This window comes from Rhinopithecus bieti, unplaced genomic scaffold, assembly GCF_001698545.2.
Source record: "Rhinopithecus bieti isolate Rb0 unplaced genomic scaffold, ASM169854v2 scaffold_14225, whole genome shotgun sequence".
Lineage (NCBI taxonomy): Eukaryota > Metazoa > Chordata > Mammalia > Primates > Cercopithecidae > Rhinopithecus > Rhinopithecus bieti.
The window spans coordinates 238,838-250,162 of record NW_016807704.1 but is presented as its reverse complement, the minus strand read 5'-3'; positions in this window follow the sequence as shown (position 1 = coordinate 250,162).

Genomic DNA, 11,325 nt, shown 5'->3' with positions numbered 1-11,325 from the left:
AAAAAAAAAAAAAAAAAAAAAAAAAAAAAAAAAAAAAAAATTACCAGACTTACAGGAAGCACAACGATAAGCACCACATGTGTTTCTTATCATGTAGAGGACTAAACTGGAAATTATATGATGTAGGTTTGTTTGCCTACCTTTAATTTTCCACTATATAAGAATAGGATTGGTCTATAAAAACATAAGAAATATTTGTGGACTTCTTGTACTGGACATCATGAAGTAACTAGCATCAGACCTTCCCTCCTGCCATAAACAACTATTAAACTAAACAAAATGTACAAAACAATTTCTTTTGGGCATGGGATAAGGCACAGTGCATGACTATTATCCTTGAGAGAAAAGGAGCTCAAAATGAGAATTTTACATTCAACCTTGGGGGGCAATTTTCCAAACCACTTTCAGAGAATTGGAATAGATAAATAAATTGGAGTTTGGGCCTGCAAAGGTTACTGAAAATTACAGGACAGGGTAGGTAGATAGAAAAGAGTGACAAAGAAGGAGCCTCAGGAATCCACATAGGAGTTTCCTTTGGGCCCTTGGCCAAATGCTAAACTGCGTATGTGCTTGGCAAGATTCTGTAAGCTATACCAGCAAAAAACAGCTGGAGGAGCTGAAAACCAAACCTAGATTTCAGAAGTTGCACAAAGCTATGAAGACATTGGAGTTCTGATCCACTCAAGAGTGGAGATACCATGTTGAGACACCAAAAAGACTATGCCCTAGGTGTAAGGACCATGCCATATGAGTAAGAGCCAAATCCCAGAACTAAGGAAAACCAGAAATAGACTCACCATAGAGGCCTAAAATAAACCTCACCAGAATCAAAGTGATCTACCAGTAATTTAACTTTCTTTCAGAAAGATATTTGGCACTCTTCAGTGGAAGATAACAAAATCCAGAATTTTTCTATGCCCAGCATAAGATTTTTTTAAATTGCTGAACATGTAAAGCAGCAGAGGAAAAACTGACCCATTATTAAGAGAAAAGGTGGTCGACTGAAGAGACTTACAGATGACCAAGATTTTGGAATTAATGTAGAAGGAGTTTAAACTCATAAATGTTTTAAAATTTAAAAGATCTTTCTCCTCTTGAACCTTATATGAGACCAAAGCCCTGCCTGGCAGCTTGACTGTAACCTTATGAGCGAGCTTGACCCAGAGTCATCTAGCTAAGACAGCTAAACCACACGCAGATTTCTGACCTACCAGATACCGTGAGATAATAAATTACAATATGTAAAGGAAAAGACTGAAGAAATGGCAAAAGAGATGGATGAAATTACAATAGAAAAAGAGAAACGCGACTGGGTGTGGTGGCTCATGTCTGTAATCTCAGCACTTTGGGAGGCCAAGAGGAGTAGATAGCCTGAGCTCAGGAGTTTGTGATCAGCCTGGGCAACATGGTGAACCCCATCTCTACTACAAATAAAAACAACAAATTAGCCAGGTGTGGCAGCGTGCACCTGTAGTCCCAGCTACTCAGGAGGCTGAGGCAGGAGAATCACTTGAACCCATAAGGCAGAGGTTGCAGTGAGCTGAGATCATGCCACTGCACTCCAGCCTGGGCAACAGAGTGAGACTTCATCTCAGAAAAAAGAAAAGAAAAGAAAAAGAGAAACTCTAAAAGAATCAAATGAAAATTCTAAAAGGAAAATATGGTAATCTGACATGAAGAATCCAGGGAATGGGCTTCCCAGCAGATGGACACAGCTGAAAAGGGGATGAGGAAACTTAAAGACAGGCTAATGGAAATTATCCAAATTAAAGCACAGAGAGAAAATAAAAGGAGGAAAACAGGACAGAGTTATAGAGAACAGTGGGATAATATAAAATAATCTAAAAGGTATAATGGAGAAAGAACAGGGTAGAAAAAATATTTGAAGATAAAATGCCCTCAATTTTTCCACATTTTATGAAAGATATCAACCTACATGTCCAAGAAATTCAGAGAACCCCAATAAATCAAGAACTTCAAATAAATTATTTGAAGACCACACCTAGGCTCATTGTAGTCAAAGTGCTATAAACCAAAGATAAAGAGAAAATCTTAACTGCATCCAAAGGAAAAAATACATAGTACATTTTAAGGTATAACAATAAAAATGATGGCTAATTTTTTATAGGCAACAATGAAAACTAGAATGAAAAGACATCTTTAAAGTGATGAGGCTGAGTGCAGTGACTCATACCTGTAATCCCAGCACTTTGGGAGGCCAAGGTGGGTGAATCACCTGAGGTCAGGAGTTCGAGACCAGCCTGGCCAACATGGTGAAGCACTACCTCTACTAAAAATAAAAAAGTCAGCTGGTTGTCATGATGGACACCTACTACTCCAGCTACTCAGGAGGCTGAGGCATGAAAATCTCTTGAACCTGGGAGGTGGAGGTCGAGGTGAGCCGAGATCATGTCACTGCACTCCAGCCTGGGCAACAGAGTGAGACTCAGTCTCAATAAATGAATAAATAAATAAAGTGATGAAAGAGGAAAAGAATTTGTCTACTTGGAATTCTATATCCAGTGAAAATATTCTTCAGAATTGAGGGCCTTCACTTCACCTTCCTCTTCCTCTTTGTCAGAGCCAAGAATTAGGCTGGCACAATCAATGGGGCCAGGGTCAAGAATTTAGCTGGCAGGTTTGGCAGAGACAGGTTTAGGAAGATGGCCTGTATAGTTGGGAGATTGATTACATATGGGGATTGCCAAAAAGTATATTGAGGATAATAGGAGCTAGGTTTTCAGTGTTGGAGAAATTACAAATATAGTAACAGAGGATGCTAGAATAAATCTTGTGGTGTTGGATTGGTATTTGAACTATTGGTGTGAATTATTTGAAATTATATAATTTCAAATTATCTTACTACAAAATACTTAATAATTGTTGATAAGTACAGATATTGATTAACTTTACAGTGGAGAAATAAGGCACATGTCATCTTTTTAAAAACTGTGGTAAAATCCAAATAATTAAAATTTATTAATTTTTTTTTTTTTTTGAGACGGAGTCTCGCTCTATTGCCCGGCTGGAGTGCAGTGGTGTGATCTCGACTCACTGCAAGCTCCATCTCCCGGGTTCACACAGTTCTCCTGCCTCAGCCTCCCGAGCAGCTGGGACTACAGGCACCTGACACCATGCCCGGCTAATTTTTTTTTGTATTTTTAGTAGAGACGGGGTTTCACCATGTTGACCAGGATGGTCTCGATCTTTTGACCTCGTGATCTGCCCACCTCGGCCTCCCAAAGTGCTGGAAATACAGGCGGGAGCCACTGTGCTGGCCAAAATTTACCATTTTGACCATTTTCAGTGTATGTTCAGTGGCATTAAGTACACTCACAACAATGTGCAACATTGTGCAACAATCATGACTATTTCTCTCCAAAACCTTTTTGTCTTCCCAAACTGATATTCTGTACTCATTAAACGACAACTACCCATTTTCCCTTTCCCCCAGACCCTGGCAGCTACCATTCTACTTTCTGTCTTTATGAGTTTGACTACTTTAGGTACCTCATATAAGTGGAATCACACTGTATTTGTGTTTTTGTGACTTATTTCACTAAGCATTATGTCCTCCAGTTTCATCCATGTGGTAGAATTTCCTGTTTTTAAAGGCTGAATAATATTCTGTCATATGTATATATCACATTTTGTTTATTATTCATACATTGATGATAACTTGGGTTGCTTCCATCTTTTGACTATTGAGAATAGGCTGCTATGAACATGGGTGTAGAAGTAACTGAGTCTCTGCTTCCAATCCTTTGAGGTATATATGGAATTGCAGGATCGTATGTAATTCTCTGTTTAATTTTTTGAGGAACTGCCATACTATTTTCCACAGTGGCTGCACCATTTTATATTCCCACCAGCAGAGCAAACGGTTCAAATTTCTCCACATCCTTAACACTTATTTTCTGTTTTGTTGTTTGTTTGTTCGTTTTTTTATAATAGTCATCCTAATGGGTGTGAAGTGGCATCTCTTTGTGGTTTTGATTTGCATTTCCCTAATGATTAGTGATGTTGAACCTCTTGTGTTTATTGGTGTCTGTATATCTTCTTGGATAAATGTCTATTCAAGTTCTTTGCTGGTTTGCTGCTGCTTCTTCTTCTTCTTCTTCTTCTTCTTCTTCTTCCTCCTCCTCCTTTTTTTTTTTTTTTTTTTTTTTTAAATAAACCAGTGCTCCCTATGTTGCCCAGGATGGAGAGGCTTTTCACTACAATCATAGTGTACTGCAGCTTTGAACTCCCGGGCTCAAGCAATCCTCCCATCTCAGCTGGGACTACAGATGTGCACCACCATGCCAGACCCCTTTGCTCATTTGCAAATTGGAGCTGCTGTTGTTGTTGTTGAGTTGTAGGAATTCTTTATAAATTCTGAATATCAGATATGTGATTTGCAAATTTTTTCTACCATTCTGCAAGTTGCCTTTCACTTTATTGATGTAGTCCAGTTGCTTTTTTTTTTTTTTTTTTTTTTTTTTTTTTTTTTTGACAGAGTCTTACTCTGCAACCAAGGCTGGAGTGCTATGGCATTATCTCAGCTCACTGCAACTGCTGCCTCCCAGGTTCAAGCGATTCTCCTGCCTCGGCCTCCTGAGTAGCTGGGATTATAAATATGCACCACCATGCCCAGCTAATTTTTGTATGAGATGGGGTTTCACCATGTTGAACAGGCTGGTCTCGAACTCCTGACCTCAAGTGATCCACCTTCCTTGGCCTCCAAAAGTGCTATGATTACAGGCGTGAGTCACTGCACCTGGCCAGTTGCTCTAATTTTTTTGTTGCTTCCTGTTCCTTTAATGTCATAGCTAAAAGATTATTGCCAAATACATCATGAAGCTTTTTACTGTTTTTTTTTTCTGAGAATTTTATAGTTTAGCTCTTACCTTTAAGTCTCTGATCCATTTTAAGTTCATTTTTATGTATGTAAGGTAAGGGTCCAATGTCAGTGTTTTGCATGTGTATATCCAGTTTTCCAACACCTTTTGTTAAGAAGACTGTTCTTTTTTCCATTGAACTTGGCACCCTTGTTAAAAATCATTTCCTCATATAGACAGATTATTTCTGGGTTCTGTATTGTATTCCATTGGTCTACATGTATTTCTTCATGCCAGTACCACATTGTTTTGATTACTGTAGCTTTGTAGTAAGCTTTGAAATCAGGAAATGTAATTCCTCCAACTTTATTCTTCTTAGTTAAGATTGTTTTGGCTATCCAAGGGCCTGTATTATCTTAATCAAATAATAAAAGTTAACATCACCTGTAATGAGGACAATTGATATTACATGCTGATATGGTTTGACTGTGTTACATGCTGATATGGCTTGGCATATGATATGGTTTGGCTATGTCCCCACCCAAATCTCATCTTGAATTGTAATCCCCATAATCCTCATGTGTCAAGGGAGAGACCTGGAGGGAGGTAATTGGATCATGGGGGCATTTCCCCTATGCTGTTCTAGTGATAGTGATCTCTCCCAAGATCTGATGGTTTTATAAGGGGCTCTTTCCCCTTTACTCCCCACTCCTCTCTCCTGCCACCATGTGAAGAAGCTCCTTGCTTCCCCTTCAATTGTTAAGTTTCCTGAGGCCTCCCCAGCCATGTGGAACTGTCAGTCAATTAGACCTCTTTCCTTTATAAATAACCCGTCTTGGGTATTTCTTTATAGCTGTGTGAAAACAGACTAGTACACATGTCTGCTGACATGATGCACTGAGAAGAACACAGAATCATTTCTGTGGTATTCCTGCCAAAAACAAAACAAAACTACACACAAAAAAGAATAACCTATCTTGAATAATGAGGATATATCAGACAAATCCAAACTAAATGATATTTTACAAAGTAATTGGTATGTGTTCCTGAAAACTATCAAGGTGATGAAAGACAAAAAAAGGGAATTCATCCGGATTGAAGGAAATTAAAGATATATGATAACTAAATGTGACGTGTGATCACAGATTAGATGCTAGACTTATAAAGATCACTCTTGGGTAGTACAGCCATTATGAAAAATACAATGGAAGTTCCTCAAAAAACTAAAAATAGAAGTACCACATGATCCAGCAATCCCACTCCAGGTATATATCCAACAGAAATAAAATTAATATGTCCAAGAGAGATATCTACACCCCCACGTTCATTACAGCATGTTCACAATAGCCGAGATATGGAATCAACCTGTGTCCATCAACAGATGAATGGATAAAGAAAATGTGGCATATATACACAATGGAGTACTATTCAGCCTTAAAAAAGAAGAAATCTTGTCATTTGCGACAATATAGATTGACCCAGAGGGCATTGTGCTAAGTAAAATGAGTCAGACAAGAAAGACAAATATCGTGTGATCTCACTTACATGTGGAATCTGAAAAAGTTGAACTCATAGACAAAGAGTGGAATAGTGGTTACCAGGGTCTGGGGAAGGGTGGAATGGGAAGATGTAGGTCAAAGGGCACAAAGTTTGAATTAGACAAGAGGAATACATTCTGGAAATCTATTGTACAGCATGGTGACTATAGTTAATAATAATGTATTGTACTTGAAAACTGCTAAGCATAGATATTAAATGTTCTCACCTCAAAAAAAGTATGTGAGCTAATTAGCTTGATTTAATTATTTCACAAAAGATATGTTGAAACATGTTGTACAATGTAAATATGTACAATTTTTATTTTTCAATTACATCTTAATAAAGCTGGGGAAGGGGATGAAGAACATTATCAAGACAAAGTGAAATTTGAGTGGAACCTGTGGATTAGATGATAATATTGTATCAGTATGCATTCCCTGAATTGGGGTCATTATATCTACAACCTATTTTTAAACAATTTAAAAATTATCTGTGGGTCTGACTGGGTGTGGTGACTCATGTCTGTGATCCCAGCACTTTGGGAGACCAAGGTTTGAGGATTGCTTGAGGCCAGGAGTTTGAAACCATCCTGGGCAACATAGTGAGACATCATCGCTACAAAATTTTTTTAAAAAAATTATGTGCCAGGTGTGGTGGCTCACGCCTGTAATCCCAGCACTTTGGGAGGCTGAGGCAGGCGGATCACGAGGCCAGGAGATCAAGACCACCCTGGCTAACACAGTGAAACCCCATCTCTACTAAAAACACACAAAAAATTAGCTGAGCATGGTGGCGCATGCCTGTAGTCCCAGTTACTCAGGAGGCTGAGGCAGAGGAATTGCTTGAACCCAGGAGGCCGAGGTTACAGTGAGCTGAGATTGCGCAATTACACTCCAGTCTGGACAACAGAGCAAGATGCTGTCTCAAAAAAATAAATAAATAAATAAAAATTATGTACCAGGTGTGGTGGTTCATGCCTGTCATCCCAACACTTTGGGAGGCTGAGGAAGGCAGATTGCTTGAGCTCAGGAGTTTGAGACCAGCCTGGGAAACATGGCAAAACCTCATCTCTACAAAGAATACAATTAGCCAAGCATGGTGGTGCATGCCTGTGATCCCAGCTACTTGGGAGGCTAAGGTAGGAGGATTGCTTGAGCCCAGGAGGTCGAGGCTGCTATGAACCAAGATCATGCCACTGCACTCCAGCCTGGGTGACAGAGTGAGACTCTGTCTCAAAAACAGAAAAAAAAAAAAAAAAAAAAAAAAAAAAAAAAAAAAAGATGTGTGTGTAGTGGTCTAAGTATATCCACATATACAAAGAGACAGAGAGATTGATTAAGCAAATGTGGCCAAATGTTAACAATTAAATGTTACCAGCTGAAAAGAGTACTTGGGAGTTGTTGGTGCTATTGCAGTTTTTCTGTAAGCTTAAAATTAGTTCAAAGTAAAAGTTTAAAACCAGAAAATGAAGGCCAAATATAGACATTTTTCAGACAAACAAAAGCTGAGAGAATCTGTTGGTAATAGATCTGCACTGCAGAAAATACTAAGGAAGTTCCCAGGGTTTAAGAGAAATGATCCCAGATGGCAGCCTGCATCTGCAGGAAGGAAGAAGAGTGCTAGAAACGGTAAGATTTCTAAACGACACTTTCAGACTGTAATTCAATATGGTGGATTAAGCACATGTGTTTAGCTCCTCTCCCTCCCAGCTCCAAAAAAGGACTGTAAAGTCTAAAGTTATAAATCCACAAAAATAAATAGAAGGCATCAGTTGATTAAGAGATTTCAACATCTGCAGGGGTTGGGTGGTAAAAAATATATTTTAAAAAGTAAAAATAAAAAATAAAAGGATTTCAACAAATTTCTGGAGACTGAAAGTGAATAATGGAGTAAGTGTGGGGGAAGCAGGGAGGAGGAAACCTCACTTAAAGAACGTATGATGGATACTATTGCTGAGGAAACTGTACAGCTGCTCCTCAGAAGCCTGGGGAGGCTCAGGATTCAGAAATTCCAGGTCCTGCAGAGATAGCAAAACATGGGGCTGAAAACAGAGGAGTTACTGGAAAGTCTGTAGGCAGAACATTCAACTCAAACATATCTCAGCAGAGAATGCCTGACTCTTCCTAAATATAGACAGAGAGACAGAATGAGAGTGAGAGAGGAGAGATTGATTGACCTATTGATTTACAAAAGAAATGAAAAAAAGTGTCTGGTGAAAGACTGGACAGTGAAAGTGTGAGTTAGTGCCCAGTTCAGGGCATAGCCCTCCTCATTCTGTTTTTCAAGATCCAAAGACTAATGACTGCTCCCTATCTGCTCATCTGAAGTAACTCCTGTCAGGTGGCAAGCCCTGCCATGACATATAACTGATAATTAGTTTTTACATTGCCTCATTCTTAAATGTAGGTGGGCATGATAAACAGAAGTGTGGAGTATTAAGGAAAAGACCCAGATGTATGCAAACAAAACTACTCCCTAGGAAACATAGCTGATTCAAGGAAAAAATAGTTTTTAAAAATGTATAATTAGTGTCCTCAGATATCTATATAAATATAGATCTATAAAGATATATCAGAAAACAAAAACACAATGCTATGGGAATAGACTCAGATTAAGAAAGTGCATTTGGGAATAAAAAATAGAATTACCAGGCTGGGCGTGGTGGCTGTAATCCCACTACCTTGGGAGGCTGAGGCAGGAGGATTGCTTGAGCCTAGGAGTTCCAGACCAGCCTGGGCAATATAGTGAGACTCTGTCTCTACTATGTGACCCAAGTTGGATATAGGAAGAATACTTACTTGTAAGAATGCCAAGAAGGCTGAGGAGTGGTCTGGGGCTTGCGAATAGTGCTCAAAACATTCTATCATTTTAAATGGAAAGCATCAAACTTCCTGTATATGCAAAAGTAGACAGAACTCTATAGTACTTATGTACTCCCATGTACTCCTGATCCAGCTAAAATAATGATTATTTTACCAGAGGGGATTAAATTATGGCCCAAAGGCCAAATCCAGCCCATTGAATGTTTTTGTAAATAAAGTTTTATTGGAACACAGTCACACTCGTTTCTTTATATTTTGTCTGTGACTGCTTTCACATTACAATTGCAGAGTTGAGTGGTGGGCAACACAGTTTGAGACCCTGGCCCACAGCTACTATCTGGCCCTTTATAGAAAAAAAAGAAAAGTTGTGGCTCACACCTGTAATCCTAGAACTTTGGGAGGCCAAGACGGGAGCCTGAGCCCGAGATCAGCTTGGGCAACATAGCAAGACCCTGTTTATATTTAAAAAAAAAAAAAAAAAAAGGAAAGAAAGAAAGAAAAGAAAAGAGAAAGTTGGTGACCTAGGTTTTATTTGCCTATGATTAACACCTTCCACTCCCATCTGCCCACCTGCCTACCCCACTCTCATATTATTTTGAAGCAAATCATCATCATATCATTTGATTGGTAAATATTTCAGCGTGTATTTCTATTTTTTTAAGTGGCAGTGTCTCAATCTGACACCGAAGCTGGAGAGCAGTGGCATGATCATGGATCACTCTAACCTCAACCTCCTGGGCTTGAGCAATCCTCCCATTTCAGCCTTCTGAGTAGCTGGGACTACAGGTACATGCCAACATGCCTGGCTCAATTTTTTATTATTTTGTAGAGACAGGGTCTCGCTCTGTTGCCCAGGCTGGTCTTGAAATTTTGGCCTCAAGTGACCCTCCTGCCTGGACCTCTCAAAGTGCTGATATTACAGGCATGAGCCACTTTGCCCTACACCTCCAGATTTTAAATGTGGCAGTGTCAGGGTGACCATACAATATTCTAACAACTATGTCCTGCTATCAACACAGTTGCTATTTACTCAGAAGAGCATGTGGAAGCTAAAGATATCCATGTTTGAATTTGACTAGTTGACCACATCCATAAATTAAAATAAACATAAGTTCAAAGTGGAATTCCAAAGAAACTACTAAGACATCCTTTTTTTAAAAAAAAAAATCAATTTAAAAATCATTATCAAGTGTCCTATCTTAGAACGATAATTTATATCTTTTGACTTTACTGTATCCTCCTGGAAGTTAAAATAGGTATTTCCAGCTCCTCTTGTTTTTTTTTTCCTCATCTAGTAAATTTGGATTTTTTGCTGTCTCTATATTCAAAATGAAGCTGAGTTTAACGCGACTCTTTCATTTAACAGCTTCATTTCATAAAGGCCATTATCAGGCTAGGTCATCTCTGTGTGTAGCTTCTGTGATTGATGTCAGCCCGATTCTGGGAAAATCGTTTTAATTAGTACTGCTTCTGAAATACCCAAAGGAACACAAATATCTGGTACTTAGTTATAGAACAGACCTCATCATCTGAATAAATAACCTCTTTGATTTTCTAAGTAGGACCTAGGAGAATTTAACAATTCAACTAAAAGAAACTGAAGGCTCTGGAATGATCTACTGATTTAGGAAGTGTCCTCAGTGACTTGGGACTATCCTCTCAGCCATTAGGGACAACCACACAGGGCACACCATCGGTGTTCAGTGAACTATCCTAGGCTAATGAGTGTTATCCACTGAGATGGATTTGTTTCCACAGCCCTGCTGTGGAAGGGAATCTCTGGATTCTCACACTCTAGATTCCAGTCCCAGTGTTTCTGTTTTTCTACCACTATGACCCTCAGTTTGTTTATCTAAAAACCAGAGGCCAGACGTGGTGTTTCGTGCCTTTAATCCCTGCACTTTGGGAGGCTGAAATGGGAGGATCACTTGAGCCTGGGGGTTTGAGACCAGCCTAGGCAACATAGTAAGACTCTGTCTCAACAACAAAAAAATTTTTTAATGAGCTGGGTGTGGTAGCATGCATCTGAAGTACCAGCTACTCAGGAGGCTGAGGCAGGAGGATCACTTGAGCCCAGGACTCCAAGGTTGCAGTGAGCTGTGATTGCGCCATGCACTCGGGCCTGGGTGACAGAGTGAGACTCT